Below are 25327 nucleotides of genomic sequence, written 5' to 3'. Positions count from 1 at the left end.
TTTATAAGAGTTGCCATGGTCATAGTGTCTTGTAGTCACAGACTTTTTCACCCGTACCCCGGTTCCCAAATAACAACTCAGTGGCTTATTGTTGTTAATAAATGGCTAGGCCATAAACTAGGCTTGTTGCCAGACTAGCTTGTACCTTATATTAACCTATTATTCTATTCTATGCTGCCACATGGATAGTTACCTCGCCTCAGTTTTATATGTCTGATTTCCTCCAAGTTTGAGTGGGGAATCTTTTCCCATGCCTATCTCCCAGAGTTCCCTCCTCTTTCTGCTGTTTGTCCCACTTTCTAATCCTGCCTCAGCTTATTAGCCATCAGATTTTTATTGACAGGTAATGCTTCCACACAGTACACAGAGATTACTCCTACAGTGTCTCTTCACAGCAATAAAATCCCAACTAAGACAATTTCACTCTGGAATATTCTGATTGGGTAGATCTGGGGAGGATCGACAGTCTGCTTCTTAGTCTCCATGGGGAATTCTATTGGCTGCTCATACGATCTGAGACCTTGCCATCAGGTTCTCCTAATTGTTCTTTGTCTTTTGGTTCATGTGATTTGCTGGAAGGAGTAGATCACATTGATATGTGCTGTCACATTCCTGGAGCATTACACTCATCTGTACAATGGGTTCAGCTGGAGAGTCCATATTTCAGCTCTGATTAGATGTCCATGGCCCCTACATCTCCTCCCTACTGAAGCAGTATGGCATGTAGTTTTTGCTACCCTGCTTTAAGCTCCAGGTAAACCATGCTACCAACCCCAGCCAGATTCCCTTGGATCCATGGATGAAGCACATACACATGTTAACTTAATTTTCAACCTGCTTATGCTAGCATACCCTTGCCAATACTCTTAACTCGGAACCCTCAATCTGCCCCAAACTTTAGTTGCTCAGTTACCTTCTCTTTGACCCAAAACTGCCCTCAGCTTTAGTTGTGTTTCTAATCTCCTGCCTGGGGAAATGGCCTATGCCCACTCCTCCTGAGATCTCACATGGCTGGTCACCATTTTTCCCTCCAAAACATAGTGAAAATCCTCCTCTTTCTCCTGCATCTACTAGCTTGCCTGTGAGAACCCAGAAGTCCTATCTATATTGCCCAGCTCATTGGCTGCTAGCATGTTCATTGGTGGATCAAGAACCAATTGGGGAACAGAATCTTAGCATCAGAACTACCCCTACAAAGCATGGCTATGTTGCATGGAGAGACATCACAATCATTGAGTCCCTTGCCTTCCTCACTGTCAATTATAACATCGTGATATCATTGCACGGTTCTCTCTCTAGGGTTGGTCTGTCTTAGGACACCGACTCTCTTCATTTTTTAAGAAGGTAGCAAATGTGTCTTGGGATATTTTTCATTCAGGTCACCAATTTTGTAATGATTTAGGTATCAGAGATACTACAAAGGAATAGTTAATGAAATATGTTCACTGTGAAAGGATAATAATACATGAACATTAATGATTGAGTTTATTTATATTAAAAGAAGAGAACAGAATAAAAACTTTCTGGAAAGACATGGACTCTCTGAACAGCCTGCACAAGCATTCCTAAGGCACCACCTAGCTGATATGTATGAAAATACAGTGGCCCATCCTCAGTGAATACTGCAAAGCTGTAAGCTCCTGGGATATCCTTCTGCCCTTCTTGCTCTCTGCTCTACCTGACACCTCCATAGCCTTTAAAAGAGAGAAAATCTCTTATGATCTGCATATGAAATAGTCTAGAGTGACATAATGTGAGCCCTTGAGCAGTACCAGAGACCACAATTCTTGATATTAAAGCTTAGCTTCTGCCCATCTGAATTCTCAATGACTCTTTTCATAAAACCATGGGACTGTAGTTTTCATATGAACCTGCACTATGCATATATGCACGTATGCATGTGTACACATGTATGTGTGAGTATGAATACGCTTAGGTACACATGCATGTGGAAACCAGAGGTTGATACTGGTTTCTTTTTCAATTTCTCTCCACCTTACTTTTCAGGTGGTCTCTCACTGAACCTGGAGCTCACTGATTGGCTAGAATGGCTGCCCAGCAAGCTCCGATTGGCTAGAATGGCTGCCCAGCAAGCTCCGATTGGCTAGAATGGCTGCCCAGCAAGCTCCATGGAGTCTGCTGACTCCTCTTCCTTCCCAGCACTGGGCTTGAAGGTGTTCACCCTATGGCCCACTTCTTATGTGAGGATTCTGACTCAGGACCTTATGCTTGGACAGGAGGCATTTTACCAGCTGAGCCATATCTCCAGCCCCAAATATGCATACTTAATATGTGCTTGCAGATTTTGGTGTACAGAAGGTTTAGGTTGCCTGTCTGGGTTGTTAGAACTATTCGCACACGCGTGCATGAAAAGAAAGACGCATAATGGATCCTCTCTTTTCTCCCCTTTTAAGTTACAGTTAAGTTATACCTAGTAACCAGTGTCTACTTTCTGAAACCAACACAAAAATTACTTTTTAAAAGGCATAAGACAAACTATGCATCTTGATCCCTTCATTTCTTGATGAAGAAACAAGACTTGCAGGAACCAGTGGTACGTGTCAGTGTTACTAGGCAGCATGCAGTAAGGCTAGGAGTACTGTCACGCCCCTAGACAGCCTGTATGAACTGGGGAAACAACTGGTTGAGGAAAGCCCATACTGCTCTGGAAGCTACCATCCACTAGGGACTGAGTCAACTGCCATAGAGAAGACACTGTTTCTTTTTATGTCCATTTTTATTGCTAAAATGTTCTGTATATATCAACATGCTATAGTACATTACCTGAAACTTATCTTACTTCAAACTTTTCCCTCATATCTCTTTTGTTTGATTAATTATACAATATACAATGTAAGTATACAATCACATCATTTCCTCTTCCTTCTCTTCTCCCTACAACCTTTTCCCAGTGTCTCCCACTCTCTTTCAAATTCAGTCTGTTATTGTTTAATTATTATTGTTACATACATGCATATAAGTTACTAAATATATAAATACAACCCCCTGAGTTAAATTATTGCTGCTTATCTGTTATATTGTTTTAGAGATGACCACTTAGGTTGGATGATCATTTAGGATGCTCACCTCATAGAGAAGACTTGTTGTCCCTTCCTTGGAAGTTTTTAATTGCATGTAGCTTTTCATCTAAGGTGAGGCCTTCTCTGATTTCCCCCATCTATCTGGGCATGTCAATTGGCATTGCTGTTGTTCAGGTCTTCTTTAGGTAGTCATATTGCTAAGATGTTGTGAGTGCAGCTTCCTTGTCATATCTAGAAGACACAATCTTGAAGCAGACTATCTGGTCCTCTCACTCATTCTACCCCCTTTTCTGTGATGTCCCACCAAGAAATTAAATGTAAGAGCTGTGCTATAGATGTGTCAACTGGGGCATGGTACTCCAGAGAAAATTGTTCTCTGCATTGTAACTAATTGTAGATCTTGGCAATGGTCTCTGCTATGAAAAAAAAAAGGTTTTTAGATGAAGGGAGAGAGCTATGCTCTCACTGTATACACTCAATCTTTGGGTATAAGGATGAGTATTTAGAATGCAGTGAGAAGTTACACTAGATGTGGAAAGTGCCACTAGTAATTTTCCCTCTGAGATCTAGGACCTCATGCTGGTTGGCTAGTTTTATAGTAATAGGCATACATTCTCTTCTTAAGTTCAAGGAGACAGCTGTGTGTTTACCACCAAGATATAAGTACTACAGCTGCACCCTCAGGGATATCTTGTTCTATTGGTCATTGTTCAGGTCTATAGGCATCCCAGATGCTTTCCTCCCCGACATCTGTGTAGAAGACTCTATTATTATCAAAACTGATCATCAGGGAGGAAGCATTTAGATCATGTCCAACTCAATTCCTCAGAGTCCTATGTTAAAAGCTCATTGTATCCTCAGCAATAGGAACTTGCTTTCCATTTCTAGGAGACAACTAAGGAAAACGGCCATTGCCAGTACTGTTTTGGGAGTCTCTTGGGCTCCTCTGATCAACAACTTGAAAGGTTTCTCATGCCTGTTACTGGGTTTTTTATTAGTCCATAGATCATGGGGGTACATCATCATCCAAAGTGGCATAACTATATTGTTCATTACAAAATAATTTCCCCTGAAGAGCTTAGCTTTGAAAGAAGTGAAGGACTTTTCATCGGTGCTAACACAGGGTGAGCTGCAGGCCAGACATTTGGCAGGATGCAGTGACTAGAAAGAAGCTGCAGAAGTGCAGCTTTTGAACGTTCTCTTTGTCTGGCAATTTTAACTTTTCCTAAATGAACCTTGGTTTCAAGAGGAACTAGAATAAATCGATCAATGTGTATAACGGAAAATAATGAAAACACTACCTGTCCAGCCATGTGGAATAGCTAAAGAAGAAATGGTGGGAAATATAATACGTCTTAAATGGTCTAACAGGAAAATTTAAAATATTATAAGTCAGAAGATGTTAGTTTTGTCTAAAGATTTGTCTGTAGAGAACAAAGCATGGCTAACTGCAGATGGGAATGAGTTGTAGTGGACCTGAATAATGACAGGCAGAGCTTCAGTAGTCAACCATTTTAAAGACAGGTGTGTGCTATGTCCATTCAGATTCTTCGTTCCTCACTTCTTTTTCTACATGTCACTTCCTTTTCTTTATATATAAATATGGCCTGCACATGTGGGCTTGAGGCAGGGGAAAGAAGAGACATCCCCCCTTTTAAGGTAAATGGCTGCTCAATTTTGGAATCATAAATAATGCCAAATAAGAATACAAGACTCTCTCTCTCCACATATATGTATATATGTCTGTCTGTCTCTGTGTGTGTGCATGTGATTTTATTCTTCAACTCATCAGCTCAAGACTGCAAAAATAGCAACTGAAGAAACATAAAGAAAGTTCATAAAAGAAAACAAAACAGAAACTGCTGAAGAAGATTAACAACATCACAAGTCAGTTCAGGTAAATGTTAGGGAAAGAGAGAGAGAGCTAGAATAGAGAAATGGTGCAAATATACAAATATATAATGAAAAGGGAAAATAACTGCCAGTATGAAATTGTAAATTTTCAGGTTATGAATCACTATTCTAATGAACTTGAAAGCCTACCTGAATCAGATAAGTTACAAGAAAATGTAAAAATGTATAGAAATAGCACTGAGACTTTTTAAAATTAAAGAGACCACTAAGTATGCAAGATTTATAATAGAATTGATGTATTGTTCCTCCCAAGTAATAACAGATTTGCACATGCGCATGTGTACACACACACACACTTCTCTCTGTCTTTGGTGTTCATGCCCTTGTGTAAACTCTTCCTTTGGGTGTGGTGCTGGATCTTTTAACTCTCTACTTTCACACTTTCACAGGCCCACATGGTTAGAGTCCATGACCATCATGGAAGAGAACATGGAAACAGGCACAGTGCTTGAACAATAGGTGAGCGTTTACATTCAATCCTCAAGTGCAAGGCAGAGAGAAAGAGAGAGAGAGAGAGAGAGAGAGAGAGAGAGAGAATTGGGAATGGTATTGACTTTTGAAACCTTAAAGCCCACTCCCAGTAACATATTTCCTTTAATGAGGCCACGCCTCCTAATCCTTCCCAAACAGTTCTACCAAGTGGGAACTGAGCATTCAAACATATGAGCCTATGGGTGCCATTTTCATTCAAACCACCACAGTATCTTCTAAAAATATTTCTAAAAACTAGACTGAAATTTTCAGCTCATTTATGAGTTTATTGCCAAAATCCCATCATGATGGTGACAAAACTGAACAGAGACATGCACATATCTTAAGTCTACCATTTGATGAGTATTGACTCTCCATTCACTCGCACAAAAATCTACATCTAACATCTTTCTATCACCCAAGAAAGTTCTTTCAGCTCCCCTTCCAATTGGTCTTCATTCTTACAGGAAGTTGCTGTTCCAATATTTCTTAGTGCATATTATTTGAAAATCTGATCATGAAATGAAATAATACAAGCAGGTATTCTTTCATATCTGGCTTATTTTTCTCTATACGAATGCTTTTATCATTGCTCTGTATTGTTGCATAGATAAGTAACTTACCAGGTTTTTGTCACTACATTCTAAATCCATTGGTCTAGTTTGTCTTTGGATGGTCACCTGTATTGTTCACCTGTTTGGTAAACCATGAATACAGACATCTTACAATCTTGTACAACTTTTCATGTATACGTGACCGTGTTTCTCTCGAATTCCTAAAAGTAAAATTTGGGGGTTATAAAGTAAATCTCTATTGAACTTTGTAAGAAAGTCAAAACATTCAGTTGTCCATTATTGTTAAACTATTTATTTGAAGCAGTAAAGTAGGAGAGATTCACACTTCACATTCCCACCAATGTTTAGTGCTGTCAGACTGTAAGTTTGCTGCCATGAATATATAAACTGAACCCTCCTTTGGGAAAAGAAGAAAGGCCCGCACTCCTTGTGACCAGAAGTTTTCTGTTCCATGGATAAGAACAGAGCCCCCTTCAGCATGGCTGCTATGTCCTGTGAGTTATTGCCAGGCTTAGTGGCTGGAACCTTGCTGCTAAAAGTTGAGGAAAGGGCACAGACCAATGAGCTAGAGAGCCACAGGTTCAACAGGCCAATGTCTCAGCTCTACAGAATTCTCACTGCAGACCTCAACTCTCCAGAGACAGAAGGACAATCTGTGAAACAGGAGACTGAGAGGTCCTGTTAGCCACTTCAGGAGCAGTGGTTCTCAACCTTCCTAATGTTATGACCTTTTAATACAGTTCTTCATCTGTGGTGACCCCCAACCATAAAATGTTTCACCACTACTTTATAACTACATTTTGCTACTGTTATGAATCATAATGTAAATATCTGATATGTGACAACCAAAAGGTCATGAGACACAGGGCGAGAATCACCGTTCTAGAGGGACAGGAGGAAAAATAAAATATATTAGTATTGGCGATGTCAATTTTCTTCCTGCAAATAAAAGGAATTTACTGATTTTTTTCTGTGAATTATTTCATCAAAAATTCTGTGAATAATTAGTAAACTTAGAAGTCATTTTACATCTCCATAGAATAAAATGTATCCCTTTCCATGGTGTCTGAGTGTTAACAACGCAAAATGCCAACATTTAGACTCTATTACAACTTTGAGTATTTTAAAATTACCAAGAAAGGTAATGGACATGAAAAATACAAAATGATTTTTGTAATCTACGACTCTATCTGGAGGCATTCAAATTTCCAAAGAAAGTGTTTTCGTTCTTCCAAAGGTATAAATAGAGGGGCACAAAACGTAATGTACCAGGTCCAAGCTGGAGACACAAACGGATGACACTCAGGAAACATAGTAAAAATGGCTCAGGAAATTATCAAAATAAGTTCTGCTTCTAACCTTAGGCACCTTTGCCAGAGTTGACCTTAAAATTAGGTCTCCAATTTAATTCTGGTTCATCACCAAATCCCTCCCTCTTTGTATTTATTCATTTCAATAACTACATTCACCACCCAAGACCAAGGCTCATTTCACTTTCTATTTTCTTAGTAATTTTTTCAAACCCATGATTTAGTTTTCTTCTGATATACTGTGCAGACCTAGCTGTACCTAAACCATGAGCCAGATGTCAAATAGAGAGGCTGCTATTGGCATTGAACTTCCTCTCTCTTCCTTTTAAGAACCACAAAGAGTAACTACACTTAACAAATTGATTCAAAGGCTATAACATTGAACCTTGGCAGCCTATATTTTTAGCATAAACTCTTTGCGCTTGCATTTTTTAACAGCAAGTATATTTTGCTACAGAATATAGCAATAAATTGATACAGATTCAAAGAGAGGAATGTGGCCTTTGGAACACATCTTTGGTTTATGTAATATAAGTAATTGGCTTTTATTAATAGCATGGATTAATATAGTAACATTAAATTAATAATCTTATTTGTAGACTTCTACTTTAAAATACTAAAGGAAATGCTATCATTAGAACATGGCTTCTCATATCCATATTTTAGCTATAAATAATTATCACAGTACTTTTCAATATAAAACAAAACTTCCTACTTTCTGCCTATGTAAAGAACATCCTTTAAAGACTGACATAATGATAACCTAAATAATATGTTTATTTTAAGAACAAAATCCAAGACTGAGAAAAAGGTGAGATGAAAGTTTTTGTTTAATTTAATTTTGGGTTTGTACATCAGGAAATTTTTGAGTGTTTAGCATGAAATCTGTATGCTGATTAATATTTTTGTTAACTTGACATAAGCCATGGTCATTTGGGAAGAGGGCACCTCAGTTGAGAAAATGTTACCATCACATTGGCTGCAGGCAAGCCTGTGATTAGTGGTTGATGTGGGAGGGCCCAGCCCAATGTGGGTGGTGCCACCCTAGGTAGGGGGTCCTAGATGATGTACTGAGTCAGGCTGAGAAAATGATGGAAGCAAAGTACTGTCTGGATCTTCAAGCTGTGTTTCTCTATGTTATCTACTTTAGCCCCTGACTACAGATTCTTGCCTGGAGTTCTTGCCCTGACTTCCTTACAAGTTCCTCGATGATGGACTTGTAAGATGGAATTGTAAGGTGAAATAGAAGTGTTCCTCCTCTAAGTTAGTTTTATCATTTTATTACAGTAATAAAAAGAAAACTACGTAATTTTAAAAGGATTTGTTATAGGCAGTGTTCTACTGGTTTGAAGAGACACCATGACAATGGCAACTCTGACACAGAAAAGCATTTAACTGGGGCTTGATTACAATTTCAGAGACTTAATCCAATTAGCATGGTGGAAAGCATGGCAGCATGCAAGTAGGAGAGAGAGAGAGAGAGAGAGAGAGAGAGAGAGAGAGAGAGAGAGAGAGAGAGAGAGAAACAGGAGATAGTTTCTATTTATCTGTGTCTGGCCTGGGTCTTGAAATATAGAGAGCACACTGACCTCAAGTTGTCTCGATACTCCTGCTTCACCAAGTGCTAGAACTACAGATGTAAAACACTGCCCAGTCATGTATTTTTATGTACCTGTACCTGTACCTGTATCTGTATCTGTATCTATCTGTATCGTTATCTGTTATCTGTATCTATCTGTATCTGTATCGTTATCTGTATCTGTACCTGTATCTGTATCTATCTGTATATGTATCATCTGTATCTGTACCTGTACCTGTATCTGTATCTGTATCTATCTGTATCTGTATCTGTATCTGTATCTGTATCTGTATCTGTATCTGTATCATTATCTGTTATCTGTATCTGTACCTGTATCTGTACCTGTATCTATATCTGTATCTGTATCTCTATATGTGTGTGCCTTCTCATCTGTATAAGTACTACAAACATGCAGTGATTGAGGAGACAAGGATGGTGGATTCTCTGAAACTGGAATTGTAGGCAGTGAGCCACCATCTTGGTACTAGGAGCCAAAGTGAGGCTCTCTATGAAAGCAAGCAAGTACTCCTAACTGGCAACCTGTCTCTGCAGCCTCCACTCATGTAGTTTTAATGGCAGAAGAAATTTCATTAAGATGCTGTTTAGTTTTCTTCTATTGCTGAGATAAAACACAAAGACCAAAAGCAATTTGGGGAAGAAACGATTTATTTTTCCTTACAATTTCAGATTATAATCTGTTGCAAAGGGAAGTCAGGGTGGGAACTCAAAGCAGGAACCTAGAGGCAGGGGCTTTAGCTGAATGCTGTTTGCAGGCTTGTTCTTCAGCTTACTCTCAGGCTCATGATTAGCCAGTGCTCTTTCACAGCCCAGGAACACCTGCCTAAATATGGTATTGCCTATAGTATGTTGGTTCCTCTGCATCAATTAATAAGGTAATTCTCTCAAATACATGCCTACGGGCAGGTCTAATCTAAATAATTCCTCAAAAGATGCTTTCTTCTCAGAGGACTCTCAGCTCTGTCAAGCTGATGGTGCTAAGTAGACCAGATACGTTATGTTTTCTTGTCAGTCTGCTGTGATGTGTTTTCCCCATCCTCAGAGGTTACATCAGAGTCATAAGAATTATGATCAAGGCCTGAGCATCGGCAGCAGACATCTTGGTTCCGGGACCCAGCCTAGTGTATTCTGCACAGGCCCCAGACATCCGGCCACTTTCCTGGCCAGAGGAAAGGGGTCCGGCCAGCCCAGGAGCGCTTTGCCTGAGCATCGGCTGCAGGCATCTTGGTTCCAGGACTCCTCCGAGAATATTCTGCACAGGTGAGAGTGTAGAATATAGAAGCTAACAACTTCTGGGACAGGCCAAAGCAACTCAGCTTCGGGACAGGTCCTGTTTTGGGCCTTTGTCTTCTGCCAGGAGGGAGGTCCTAAGGCCAGATATCTGTGCACCTTTCCTGTAAGNTCCAGCAGTAGGCGTGGCAGGACGAATGAGCAGGAAGCTCTACCCTTGAGCAAGCAGGTTCAAGCAGATGGGGGAAAGGGAGACCACACCTGTGAGGACGGTATTCCAAAATGAGTTGAGAACAAACTCACATCTACGAATGGCTCCACAACAGCTCATCAATACAAACCTGGACAACTGGAATATACAATGTTCTTATTTTATCTGAGATAAAGCTTCACAAACTTCCAAATGTTTCACTTATTATATTATTTTCTTTCAGAAGCAGCAGAGGAAGAGGAACTGCAAGCCTGAGGCTTTCTGGAATAGCTAAACCAAGATTCAGTCCTGTCATGAAAAACTAAACATGTTCTGCACAAAGTGCAGTGGATTCTGGGGCTCATCTATGGTCCTATTCCCTGAAATCACTATTATAGAGCTTGTCGTTAAAGAAGCCAAGTGAGTCTAGTACAAGCCACCTAACTCCACTTGCCAACTGACAATGTAACAGTAGGTTTTCTTGTGGAAGTAACTCTTCGGTCTTGGTGCTGTTGAGCTGTTGAACTTTTGGCATTATATACACTCATCATGGCCTGTTTTGTCCCTGTTCTTCCTCTGAAAATCTGTTCTTTTTAAATCCTCTTTCTCTCTGTTCCAGAAAGAATAAAGGCACAATGAGGCTGCATTGGAGTTAAAGCTAAAGGAAGTCACCAGCATTTCCCAGGGCTTTCCTTCCTCTGGTACCCAGATGGTAAGGTACTGACACCTAAAGGATTACCACCATCAGGTGGAAGATGCTCTGTCCATTGGCAGATGATGACCTGGGATTATCAGCTTTTCCCTGTGCAGCAAGTTACCCCAAGGGGTCTGCTCCATATTGCCATCCACTCTGAGGTGCCTGGAGCAGTCTTCAACTCTGGCCCTGCTCCTCTCTGTTCTTTCTCCCCATGGATACACATTTTTTTTGCCGCAGAGCTCCAGTCCTTGATGCTGCCTGCTACACCAGATGTGCCATGGTCCCAACGGGATGACATCTCCAACTACTCTTCTACTAGCTGCCATACCGAGCACAGGAGCTATCCTAGGGTTTATGGGAGGAAGAACTGGTGGGCCAGTGAGATGTGACAGCTGTATCAAAGCTGTATCAAAGACTAGTTCTTCAGCATGCACACATGGGCCATGGAGGTCTAGCTATATCCTTACCATGTGCCCCTGCACTCAGGTTCCTGCCAGTCACTCTGAAGCTCTGGCTTGGGTAGGTCTTCAGGAGTGCTTCAGGCCTGCTACTGCCAAAATGACCCCTTACCAAGCAGCCAACACCTCTCATGGTCACCACTACTCCCATAATGGAGCATAATGGAGCCACCAGACAGAGTCAAGGCTAAGCAAGAAGAAACAAACAGATGGAGTGTGTATTCTCTTGTTCTGTATGTTCAACACCGCTCTATCATCACACACACCCTTGCTTCCTTCCCATCTCCACGGATGCCAGTGTCTGAACTGAGTCACTCTGGGCTATGTACTTGTCTTTGTACTTCTCTCACTGAACTTGAAAGTCCTCTCCCACAACTGTTCCCATTCTGGTCCTCAGATTCTTCTACCACACCTGGCTTCAGTCTTTTCCCGTTACAGTTAGCTAGAATCTGGGATACTTCAAAAACATCCAGGGATAAAATTCACCAAGATAACACACAAGAGAAAACAAAAGCTATTCCTTCCGGGCTTGCTACAGTGAGAGTCAGAATCCATTACTTGCCTCTGAGACACACAGGAAGGCAGGATGAGGAAGTTTTCAGTTGTGGGGAGTATTAAGATCCAAAGGACAGCATCTCATCGGAGCTGTTTTGTTTTCTCATTTTTAATCCCAAGTAGGAAGTATGTGGAGGACAAGCATGAGAGAAACCCACCACAAACGGGCAAAATTTGACCCTTTCTCTGGACACATTGATGGTTTTATATTTTATGAATGGACTAGATAGATATCATCCCTTTGAATATCATCTCTCCCCAATCCTCCATCCCATCTGTATCCCTATGCTAGATCACCCTTCCAAAGGAAAACTGTTGGTGGCTCTAACCTTCCAGATTGAAGGGGTTTTTGAGAGAAATATTTCAAGGATCTGGAATCTGCTACAGGTAACCTGAGCTCAGTCCTTGGAAGTAGCCTGAGCTCTTTGGCTTTCGCATGGTGAGTCCAGAGCCCCACTCTCAGCCTCCTTAGCCTGAGTTCCTCCACAGTGCAGACAGCCAGTGGCTATAGAAAACTACGTATTGGGGGTGGGTGGGAGGTATCTCAGTTAGTGGAGCATTGTCTAGAATATACAAAGCCCTAGGTTTGATCCTCAACATCACATAAACTAGATGTGATGGTGCTTGTCTGTAATCCCAGCACCCCAGAGGTAGAAACAAAAGACTCAAAAGTTCAAGAGATTCTTCTGCTATGTTAGGGATTCTAGAACAATCTGAGATTCCTTGAATCCTGTTGAAAGAAAGGGGCAGAGAAGAAAGGGAGAAAAAGATGAAAGAAAGTTAGGAAGGAATAGAGGAAGAATTCTGTATACCATCTACATAGCCATCATTTGTTCTCAGGAGTGATTTAGAAACTTAGTTTTCACCACATGCAAGTCTCTATATTACACACCAGGCAACATAGGTTGAGGTGGACATTCTGTAACCACAAATTTTGTGCTAGTTTAATTTCTGTACTCATGCAGGCTTCCAGATTCACTTTTGTTGTAGGTGTTTCCTTTTTGTGGTTATGTTGCACCATGATGTGGGAAGTAAGTGATGTCCTCATACCCCAGGCTTCTATGCATCCTTTGCAAATCTGCCAATGAGGAATAAGCACTCAGTACTCATCCACTGTCTCCCCCAGTCTGGTGAACAGTAAGTAAAGGAACATGGGTGATTCATTGAGTGCTATTCAGTTTGTTCTGTCAGCTGTTTATTAATCTGTTGCTTCCTGCTGAGATGCAGGGTGTGCTTTTTAAAGAAACCTTACACAGCACAAGTTTTATTTTGGGACCGGACACAGTAATATACAAAGAGGATCTCTGAGAGTTTCAGAGTCCTACAAGAGGTTTCCTTGAATCTAAAAGCTTTGTGATCAGTTGCTGTGTGCCAAGCACTGCTCAGTGAAGTGGTAGTGTATGGATGAATGAACTCGTTTCAACTTCAAGAAGTAACCATCTACTCAAGGGAAATGAAGGCCCTAATGTGCGGTAAGTATAATCTTGACATTTAAGGTCTATTGGGAGTCAAGAGAACAGGAAAATTATGGGGAAATGGAAGAGTGAGTATTGTAGAAGACTCTAGAAGGAAGATTGAGAAAGACTTTCAACTAGTGGGTATCATAACAAAATGATCTCGTTTTGGTAACAGTGGGAAGGACAGAGTAAACACAGGAGAACTGGAGGGTAGGACAAGGCCTTTATGGTTGTCCTAAGAGTCTTTGTAAGTGGTTTAGGCAAGAGGCACTGAAGGCCTACTTGGAAGCACAAGAGAAGAGGTGGGTGGGAGAGTTGAGGGACTTCTAATTTTTATTAAAAGACATAATTAGGACATGAAGAAACTGAGTCAGGGTTCTGGCTTAGAAGTCTTGGTAGATGGTGTTGTCTTCAAAGAGAATGGAAAAAGATAAAAAAGTACGTTAGGTTATGTCTGTGGAGACAATAGACTCATGTTGGGGATTATCGGTATTTAGGAGCCGCCTGAACTGTGAGTACATTATTTGGAGCTACTGGATCATATAGGAATATCATTCAGTCATTGGACATTGTTATTTACAGTTTGAGAAAGATGTATGATCTGGAAATATATAGTTGGGCGACATCTGCAAACTTGGGAATATTTTTTTTTTCTCCATGGAGCTTCATGAATTATTGCTTCAAAGAAATATACACTTTTCATTTTGAAAGTGTTATATAATGTTGGTACAATCCAGATCACAGCACTTTAATGGTGTCAGCTTCTATGTTGGGTGCTGGAGATGTTAGAGGAAAGAGCAGTACAAACTGAACATGATCCATCAACTGACCTTTAACTGTTAATGCCTACACTAAAGCATCACTTGTCTTTCACTGTGAGAGTTTTTAAAATACCCTAGCCATCTTTGGAAAAGTGATCATTTCAGCTAATCTGAGGAATACTATGCAATGAATCTTTTCCCCAAGTAGTGCTTATACTAATTCCAAGAAAATAAGCAAAACTATAAGACATGAATTTTACCCTACTAGATGAAAATTTACAGAATATCTTTTAGTGAGAGTATCGTTTGGAATAGGGAATGTAGACACAGCCTTAACCTAAACCTAGCCTTAATGCCAACACTAACTCTGACATTAATCCTACCTTTAAACCTAATATTAAAACTCAGCTTCATCTTAAATTAAACTGTGGCCCCAACACTGACAAACCTAACCATAGCCCTAGTTTTTAGCCTAAATGCAGCATGAACTCTAAATCTAATCTTAGCCTCTTTGTCGTTCACTAATTCTAACCTTAACCCTATACCTGACATTTTAGGAATTAACCTAATAGATGCAAAGGTTCATTGGGTCATAAGTAACTAGATAAAACCAAAAATTGACTCATAGATTAAATAAGTAATCTAAAAGAAGGTATGATCATACAGTCTTTAACAACACAGCCTTGAGTTTTCTGATGGAGACAACTAAGGAAATGGTTTCATTACTAAGTGTCTAACTTCCCCCTCTGGCTTCAGTAGATGTAACAGAGGGGGAATTGCTATAATAATTTAAGGAATATTCCCAAGAGGCAAGATTTAAATGAAGAATCTACTTTCATATATAGCTTTCATAGTTTACACAGAGTGCAAGCTAATCTTAATTTTAGGCTTCCAAAAACTCCCCAAAGTGCAAGATTTTTCTATTACTAGAACCTCCCAGAAGGCTAGGTTCACAGGATATTTTATTTAGATTTAAATCCCAATGTGACTCTATCTTGCCGGCTATAATTTATATAGCTTAAACTGGTGATCATTAGGGTAATGTGTGGCATTGAGCTCTGGGGTTTATAGGCATACTATAAGGAAATATACTATAGTGCACTTAGAATCTTGTAGCCAAGTTGAGCAAGAAAAATTAACACACATAATACAAGAGCAAATATGATGAGACAGACAAAAATCAAATTCATAATTTGAAGATCATGAAAACAGAAATGATCCTAACTGCTACAATATATGGTATAAAACTAGATATTGAAATGACTCAAAGGTGCAGATACTAATGGATACAGTAGACAATATTTTCTTTCATCTGTATATCATTAAATGTGCCAAAATGTTGTAGCACATATTCAGTTCTTCCTAGGCTCTTACAAGGGTACACAGGGCATTATTATTTGCATATGCAGAAATAGGCTCGATGGAATTTCTTACTTTTCCCCCTAATCATCCAGCAAGAATGGCCAAGAAAATTGAACTCAAGTTGCACAACTTTGAATGTTACAGAAACTTACTCTTTTTCACAGAGTAGATAAGGTATGAACTGTGCCCTAAAGGATTAAGTAAAGCTTAAAAGATAAAACAAGAAAAACCATGTTGGAATGAGATGGAAATAAAAGGAAGACAGGAATCTGGGGATGGGATTGCAGACAGATAGACAGCATAGATGCAAAGAAAAAAATAGTAGGAGATGTGGCACTTTGGATGGTGATATTTCATGAAGGTTTCATAGAAGAGTCATAGGGTTTTGAAACAGAGAGCAAACTAACAAAAGATGGATCTAAGAATGGAGAGCAGAAAAGACTACAAAGCAAGTCCTCGAGGTCAGCTGGGTGATTTTCATGTGTGACACCAAGGAAGAATCTGGAGTGTGGTAAAAGGAAATTGAAGTAGATGGCCTTACAGAACATCAGTTAAAGGGGCAGGAGAGTGTGTGAGTACAGGGGCTGAAAGAAGTGGAGAAATGAACCAAGTCCACGTGTTTTATAACTAGCAGGTAAATGATGTGTTCTTTCTGGGTCTCTCAGGAAGACAGATGTGATAGAGGCAAGAGAATCCTCATGCAGAGGGCATAGAAACCTGGTTCACACATAAGACTGCTACATGAACCCATCACAGCTAATGAAGAAAAGCAGTTTTAGAATGGCATGAAGATGATGCTTTCAACAACATTATTTACAATTTCAAAAAACACTGGAAAATATCTAAACGCTGTACAATGGGGGAAGGGTTAAATCAGGAGTATTGTGTTGCAATTAAGACTGTATTTGATGACTATGAGAATGTAAATGATAATAATATGATGGTGGGTGGCAAGAAGAAAACAGATATGAAACTATCTACATATCATGGAAAGGGTGGGCTTAAATCCCACCCACCACCAGCAGAGGCACTGGTAGCTAGAGGAAGGGGAGAATTAGTTCTTCTTAAGGTTGTGGCCTCTGGGAAGTCTACTATGCTCAGTGGTAAGCCGCACATCCAAGAGTTTGTGGGCAGTACAAACTGAGCTCCATGTATTGTCTTGTTTTTTTAAATGACATGAAGTTGGGAGGGCAGGAAGTACAATGGATGTTGAAGGGGCTTAAAAAAGGGTGAATATGATCAAAATGCAATGTATAAAGTTTTTAAAGAGCTAATAAATGTAAATACGCAAATAAACATGTGAATAAAGCAAAAGGCTGGTTAGAGAGATGCTTTGGGTGCTTCTGTGACGAGTTTATATTACATTATACATGTCTGAAATTATGAAATACAAACTTTCCACAATGAGCCTTTATTTAGCTTTTATAGTGATAAAATATTTAGGAAAAACAGTATTCAATGTCTTTAGATTTGTTAGGTTTCAAAGCAAACAGCATATAATGAGTAGAGAGCATAAATTCATTTCCCACTGGCCTTCAAAAGCTGAAGTTGAATGGATGGATTCTGAGAAATGGCAGAGAAAGAGAGGTGACCTCTATAGCAGATGGAGGATACAGCTAAGAAAGGCGAATGCAGCGTAACATAGCAGAGATGTAGCTTTGACTAGCCAGGGACCAGCATTCTCTTCAGAGGCAGGCTGACCTCTGGGAGCTGTTTACAGCTCAGATAAATAGAGAATCAACTCCGGAAGCAGATAAGAACATAGCTATGTCCCAGATGCAAACAATACCTCACAAAATACTTGAGGGGGCTCTGCTAACCTCCGGAAGAGCTCTGCTAGGATTCCTTTCCTTGCCGGCAGGACTGCAAACACTCTAATGCATGGGCATTACTGAATAAAACCAAAATCATCCATCCAGGGGCACCACAAAATCTCTGTGGAGTTAATGTAGTGAATTTATATTTAACAGAAAATATTTCTAAGAAATGCGCTCACACATGAGCCTTTGGAAAAATAATTGAAAGTCAAAATTATGCATATCTTTGATTATTGATACTCATTCATGAGGACCCCTGTTTCCTTCCTGTTTGGTGATCAACTAACAGCACAAAGCCACCACTCATCTGAGGGAATGCTGAGCTGTAAAACTACCACTGGACCTCAAGATTTCCGTTAAGTGTGCTACCTCAAATGACCTTGCACTATCCAGCTTGAAGTGAAAACCATGGCAACTATCTCTGACGGATGAGCGCCGGACAAGGACAAGGGGAGCCTTCCTCTTGATGTGGCTTTTATTTCACTTATTTTCAAGCTCCTCCAAGTTGAGAAATTTTCTCCAAATGTTTCTTTTCTTCACCCTGTCTGCATTAGCCGTGCTCCTTGTTTTGAGGACGCTCCTTCCCAATGTAGCACACCTCCAGGAAAAGTCCTGAAATAAAGTTTAGAAAGAGTTATGATGTGGCCCTTCACTTTTCTTTCGGGTCTGCTTGTTGAAGTTTTCGTATGCAGGTTTGTTCCCCATTTCCTTGGCCATGTTCACATTTGAAAGGAAATTACGAACATAGCTGTGAGTAGAAGAGTCCAAACTCTTTGCCAGCTAGTGTTCCTGATTCCCGCAGGATCTGTCAGGTTCCGAATAAGCAAAACTGCTCATGTAGAGGTGGAGGGGTTTCCCAGTTATGAGATTTTTATCCCCATTGGGGGCTGTGAACACAAACACAGTAAGATTGCCTGCTTATCTCTCCACACAGGAAGCAAGCAGCGTTTGGAAAACAAAGCCTCATGCTGATTGTAACCTTTTAATAGATGAACCCTATACTATGTTTGCATCTTCAAAATGTCAAAGAAGTGAAGGGCAACAAGTCCTGGGCAGGATATTTGATCTGCTTTATAGAAATGAAATAAATGTAAAATGGGTTTTTCTACTGCAGCTCTCTTCCAGTGCAGTTTAACTAAACTGACTGTAATCAGAATGACATCGGGAGCTCCGTAAGAGGCCACTGTTTGTCTAACTTTAGCTAACCCGTGCACTTCCTGGAGTGTGCTTTGGGTCGTAGCTGTGGGAGCCAAAAGGTCCAGTTACTCTCTGGCTAGATTTGAATTCCTCTTTCTCTATCGCTCTCTCTTCAGAGGTATCTCTTTCTGCATTTAGTACTTCTGGTTTTAAAAATCTTACTTTATTCATAAATTTATGTAAGCAGAGAGCTAACCAAATCGGTCCTATCTATGTGAAAGAAGGAAGAAAGAGGTCCTGAGTCCCTTTGCAGTTGGGGACTCCTAACTTGCTTGACTGCATGTACATTTCACACAATTTGCTTGACAAGGGAGCGAAGACCATGTGTTTCTCATTCACAACTTGGTGTGCAGAAGAGGAGCATGGAGAAGAAAATAATCTGAAGATCTTTGAGGAGAGAAGAGACCGAGGTTTCGCTCTGTTGTGAAGTCTGCTGAGATAAACAGCCATTCACGCATTCTGCATTTTAAATTCCAGGCACAGCCTGAATCCCAAAGAGGAACTTCTCCAAGGAGCTGGCAGACTGAGCCTGGTAAGTTACCACTGCAGAGTGTCACTCACCCTCGGTGGCAAGCCACGAGCAAGAATTTAATTTGGGTGGGGGGCTGTTTGAGTCCTGAGAAGTTCTATCTTTTCCATATCCAGGATTTTGTAAAGCCAAGAGTTCTCACACGGTGACAGAGGAGCTTAGGGACTTTTAAACTAGACTGTTTTGGCAAACGTTTTCCTTCAAAGGATCAGAAAAAAAGTATTCTTGACTTTACCAACCTCATTCTACCCTGCCATAGAAGTCAAATTTTCAGTGGCCTGACAAGATTAAGGAGGTTAATGATTGCAAACTATGCCATTCTTTCAATATATTCTCAGATGTTGACTCTCGGTACCTAGACTTTTTATGGACATATGTGAGGGATGGGCATTGTGTATGTATTCACATGTGTTTGTGGTGGGGGAAGTATATGTACAATCTCATGTAGAAGTCAGACTCATGTGTCATTTCTCAGGAGCTGTCCATCTTATTTTTTGAGACAGAAACTTGAATAATAGTTAGGGCCTGGTCCTCAAGCCACAGTATCTGCCTGCCTTTTTCTTATCTACTAGGGTAGAACTACTAGTGTATGCCACCACACTTGGCTTTTAAATATGGGATCTGGGGTCAAACTCAGGTCTGTAAGCTTTTTTTTATCATGGATTTATTTATGCATTTTACATCCTAATCACTGCCTCCTCCTGGCCTCTCCCTTATAAATCCCTCCTCCATCCTCCCTTCTCCTCTGAGAGAGTAGGACCTTCCTGGGTAACCTCACACACACACTCAGGCACAATTGTCTCTGAAGGACTAGGCACATCCTCTCTCACTGAGGCCAGACAAGGCAGCGCAGGTAGAGGAATGGATTTCACAGACAGGCAACAGCTTTGGGACAGCCCGTGCTCCAGTTGTTGGTAGGGGGATGACCATGAGGACTGCTACATATGTGCCAGGGCCTCTGTCCAGCTGATGTATGCTCTTTTGGTTGGTGGCTCAGTCTCTGAGAGCCCCCAGGCATTCAGGTTAGTTGACTGGTGTCTTCCCAAGGTTCACAAGCTTTTAAAGGAAGCACTTCACTGATTGAAACATCTCTTCTGCTTTGATGGATATTTCTTTTTTAGAAATCGTATGTCTATCTTTTGTCAAGAAATTTGAATACACTAATAAATTAGGTAGAAAAGAATTTTTTGCTTGTTTGCATTATGTGATAATGGAGTCAGTGTTAAAGAGATAAAATCATTTAAAAGCATTGAGTTGTTGATAAGTCAATTATAAAGAAAATTATAAGTGATAGAAATATTAGACCAAGATATCATGTATAGCTGGGAATTTAAAGTTCAAAAGCAGAATTGCAAACAAAAACAGAAACAAAGCAAAACAAAAAACAATAAAAACCCACAAAGAAACCTTTCTTTTCCCTATTTTTAATTCCTTGTAGCTTTAGAGTCGAACCCACTATGTTGGCTTTTATATGTCCTTTGTCCTCAGCCTGCCAATGGAGAAATATCTAAATGTGAAATTGCTGAAGTTTATAAAATACCAAAAAGAAACTTGTTAACTAGACATACCAAGTATCCAGTCTCCATGTAGATTAGTTGCCAACAGCAAGAAATGTCACTGATGAGCCACCTCATAAAATAATGTAAGTTTATAAATAATCAGGAAAAATAACTTGAAATAATGCAACCTTGCATCATACCATGTCTGGTTCTAAGGCGAATAAATATATGATTCATGCAATGGATAGCAATGCTAGGGAATTCCACTGTGTAGAATGGAGACACAATGCCGGCTTACTATCTCAACCACAGTGGGGTAAGAGGACAGGATAAAAGACAGGAGAACCAAGAGCACAACTAGGCTGGCAGGGCTAGGGACTGATTGGTAGACGTCTGTGGTTGGGATAGTTCAAGTTTCTTAAGAAGTGTTCTTGCACCATCAAGGAATATTATTTTTGCCTCTCTCCATCTGGAGGTTTTCATTTCCCTGAGATGGGGGAAGAGAAGGAACCCCCTCAGCTTCTTGAGGGCACCCTTCGTGCCCCAAAAGAAGGAACTGAAATTCTCAGGATGGGATCCTAAGAAAGCCAGAGCAACACTAGGAGTGTGGGAAGGCTTTTGGGTTCTAGAGGGTGCATTCTTGAATAGGCCCCCCAAAACATGAGGATTTCATGAAATTTTGTGAATTTTAGAAACTAGAAATTTAAAACTTCTGCAAAGGATCTTGCATAAGTAGAAGAGAGAAACTTTCACAGTAAAGCTGCCTTTGAAACCAGGGTTTCCTTCAGACATGTGCCCACATATCCCTGAATGTTCATGATGCTTTGTAGAAGGTATCTGTGTGGAGATGGAGAAAAGAACAAGACTGCAATTGGGTTAGTTTGGGTGAACGAGCATCTTGACTGTGAGAGGAATGGATGTTTGCTGGGGGTCACTCTAAGATGGCAAAATTAAGGCACAAGTGGAGAATCAGAATCTAGGAGCAATGCATTAGAGGAAAGAAAAATGGGTGGTATGTGATGGACGACTGAAGATAAAAGCAAGAGGGATATTGGATTCCAGAAGTAAAGAAGGCACCAAGAGAGCCAGAAACGGGTGGACAAGAAGGCCCTGGGATGAACTGAACTGATTCTGCTGTCAGGCTGTCTGTACTCTGGATAAACAAGCCATGGTTATGGTGACTGAAAGGTAATACAACAGCATAGGTAAACAATTAGAGACATGGTTAAGAAACACAGAATTTATCTCTGTGCTTTCTAACTTTTAATACATATGATATATATGATATATAATACATGATATGTAATTCATGATACATGATACATGGATGATACATGATATATGGTATATAATATTTAATATATATCCTAATTTCTGGATCCATTACCTTGATCCTGGGTGCCCACTTAGTGTTGCACTGGTAGTTTTAAGTGCCAACTTGATGCACCCTGGATTCACTTAGTAAGAGTCTTAATGAGGAATTATCTAGAATAGGTTGGCCTGTGTGCACGTCTGTAGGGAATTGTCATGTTAATTGATGTAAGAAGACCCAGCCCATTGTGGGCAGCACTAACCCCTAGGCGGGGAATCCCAAACTGTAAGAGAGGAGAAAACTAGTAACAAGAATGTATAAATCTTTTCTTTGATCTTGACAATGGATGTGCTATGACTAGCTGCTTGAATTCCTGCCACGATTTCCCTGAAATGATGCACTAAAACCTGTAATTGTTTCCCAAATGACCCCACACCACACCAGAAGGAGAAGAGAAAACACCAAAGCCTCAAGATGTCCAGTCCCAAGTTTGAAATGTTAACAGAGTGAGAATATGTGTCCTTAGCAGTTATAATAAGCCAGGGGTGGCCACACATTACTGGTAAGATAATTGAAAGAGCCAAATTAATAGTGAAATACAGAGAAAGAAGTTTAAAGAAGTATAGGTGCACTGGGAAAGGAGGCAGAAGGATTCAGAGACAGGTACAAGCCCACTTCCACCTCTCATAGCCTGTGCACCTGTCCATCCATCCATCCATCCATCCATCCATCCATCCATCCATCCATCTCTCAAGGCCTTACATTGTAGGGTTGGTGGTTCCGTGTCTGCTCTACCACAGATCTCAGTCGCTAGGGGAGGCTGCACATAGGAGTTCTGACTGCAATTACCTCACGAGGTTGCCAGGCAGGTGTCAGGCTATGGGGAAGTCTCTGGACACCGCTTCAAGGGTTGGGGAGCACCTCTGGTATACGGGTAGAGCTGAGAACAGAGTGGGGCCCGTGGGCTAGATTTAGCTCGGAGCCGAGGGGGAAAGGGAAAGCATCAGCTGTCCCATAGGGATGAGTCCTTGGCTTGTTGGCGGGCTGGCTTGGGTTTGGGCTTGGTGGTGGCCATGGTTGAGAGAAAAGAGAGGCCTTCTACAGGAGATTAGATGGCAGTTCTTTAGGCAAAAGTCTTCTCCATTGCTCCCCACTGAGGATCCCGAAGAAAAGAGACAGTCCATGGTTTTAAGACATTTATTGTCATGTTGGAAAGTGGATGAGTAAAACCATACCCCACTTCTCAGGGCCGGCCAGAGGTTAAATACCTTTTGCAGGGGGGAGTGTCTGAGAAGAAGAATTTATTGGCTAAGCCTCCAATACCTTTAGGTACCTCATTAAAATGGAGATCTGTCTGAGTCTCTGTGACCACAGGTCACATCCTCTACCTGTAGAAGGGCTTAGGACGTTGCCCTTACGTGACTGATGGCCAAAAATCTATGGAGGGCTGCAGCATGGTGCCAGGAGACTGGTTCCCTAGGAGCGAGACCAAATGCCTTCTGTCCCTTTAGGGTCACTGGGGTTTCTAGCCCTAGTTCAATCAGGAACCAGGCTTCCTTTCACAGTCCTACATTACAGCAGGGCAAAGTTTAAACAGAAGACAAGAGAAATGCATAATTAAGCAGCTGGTCGCTGACCTACAGTTATCTGGGCTCCAGAGTGTCCTGCAGGGTGGGTTGATAAGTCAGTTCATTGCTATCCTGAGAAATCCTTTTCCTGGAGACAAGTTATCCCTCTGGCTAGCCTCAGGTGTCAGTCAACCTTTTTACTCTCCCAGCATGAAATTCAGGGGAGAAATTCCAAGAAAGTCTTAGAGCCTTGTTTCAATAGTCCAGATAGCAAGAGATAGATGTTTAGAATGTCCTTATTCTTTCTAGGCATGCTAGTTACAGTCTGTTGTAGGTTTTCTCTCGGTATGGTGGATTCTGACAGCTGATTCTTCTGGAGAATGAGAGGACTTTAATATGATTTCAGAAATACTCCTTTGGGTACCCCCAGCTAGATTCTATTAAAGTGGATGCTGATTTTCTTTGCTGTCATCTTCAACATCTTCCCCCTCCACACTTTTGACTAAGGCCTATTACACATCCTTTTTGCCCAAATCAAATAGGGACCCTGGTATCAGGCTTAAGAAAACATTTGTAAAAGTTTTGCAAATGATCCTTCCCACTCTTATTTATGAGCCACTCACTGACCCAAGGAAAAAGTTTGCATCTGTACTCAGGCATTGACAGAAGGTGATGTAGTTCCGACATCATCCTTTTTTTCTTCAGCTGCTCTATGATGCAGAGGGTCTAGCCTCTGCTGAGTCCTTTGATGGGCTCCTCTCACACTTGCGTTATGATGGACAAAGCATCTCCCCTCCTTTCCGAAGGGCAGGATGAGAGAGGTGGGGAAGCTAAGCTTGGTAAAACATACCATGCCTTGGTGGGCTTTGGAATTTGGTAGTATGGGGAATCTATTCTTTTTCAGCATTTGAGGAAACACTGAAACAAATCCAGCAACATCCAAATAGTTAAAAGCAAGAAATTACTAAGAGTAAGAAGTAATGACCATCAGATATGATAAAGGTATACCACAATTTTTAATAAGTAAAAATCATCTAAACAATGAGTCCAATATTGAATGTGTGTGAGCATACATGCTCCTGCTGGCATATGGATCTATGTGAGTGTGTGTTGAGGGCTGAGATTGAAACACGTATTTTCCTTAATCACCCTCTACCTTGTTAATTGAGATCTTTCACTAAACCTGAAACTCACTGATTTGGCAAGATGGCCCTGGCCAGCAAGCCCCAGGATTTTCCTGTCTCTGTCTTCTCTAAGCTAAGATCATAGGCTACACTCGAGGACACCTTATTCAGTGACCTCTTCTGACATTCATGTATCAAATAATAGAAGCTAAGATTACATAAACTTATTTGAACCCCAGGTTTTAGATACATTTTATCGGCTTATTAAGGGTGCTTCATAGAAAAAGGCTAAATTGAAATACTGTTTAATATTAGAGATGAATTTTTAAATAGTTCGTGTAAATCTTTTGCAGATGTACTTAGTTGCAGTAAGAGAATATCATTATTTAAATTAAATGAAAATTTTAGAAAATGAGAAAACTTATTTTAAAAAATGGATTGAATTTAATTTTGATTCTTAGAACTTCTATCCAGTTACTTATCTGACATCCTCACTAAAAGCAAGGCTTAAAAATCCTGATGAAGGTCTGAGACATTCTTTCTTTTTCTTTCTTTTTTTATTCTTTTTTTTTTTTTTTTTTGTGACAGGGTTTCTCTGTGTAGCCCTGGCTGTCCTGTCACTCTGTAGACCAAGTTAGCCTCAAACTCAGAAATCCACCTGCC

General features: G+C 40.6%; 1 protein-coding gene across 1 annotated transcript in view; it reads left to right on the top strand.

Annotated features, from left to right (window-relative positions):
• Positions 1 to 13381: 13381 nt before the first annotated feature.
• Positions 13382 to 25327, top strand: part of Psd3 (pleckstrin and Sec7 domain containing 3) — a 508951-nt gene continuing 497005 nt past the window's right edge. Inside the window, exons 1-2 of the mRNA XM_029480436.1 lie at positions 13382 to 13510; positions 19110 to 19164. The gene's annotated coding sequence lies outside the window, so the exon portion shown is untranslated. The remainder of the gene's footprint in view (positions 13511 to 19109; positions 19165 to 25327) is intronic.

This window comes from Mus caroli, chromosome 8 (assembly GCF_900094665.2).
Source record: "Mus caroli chromosome 8, CAROLI_EIJ_v1.1, whole genome shotgun sequence".
Taxonomy (NCBI): Eukaryota; Metazoa; Chordata; class Mammalia; order Rodentia; family Muridae; genus Mus; species Mus caroli.
Note: the sequence above shows the minus strand (reverse complement) of the source record. Positions and strands in the feature narration are given on the sequence as shown.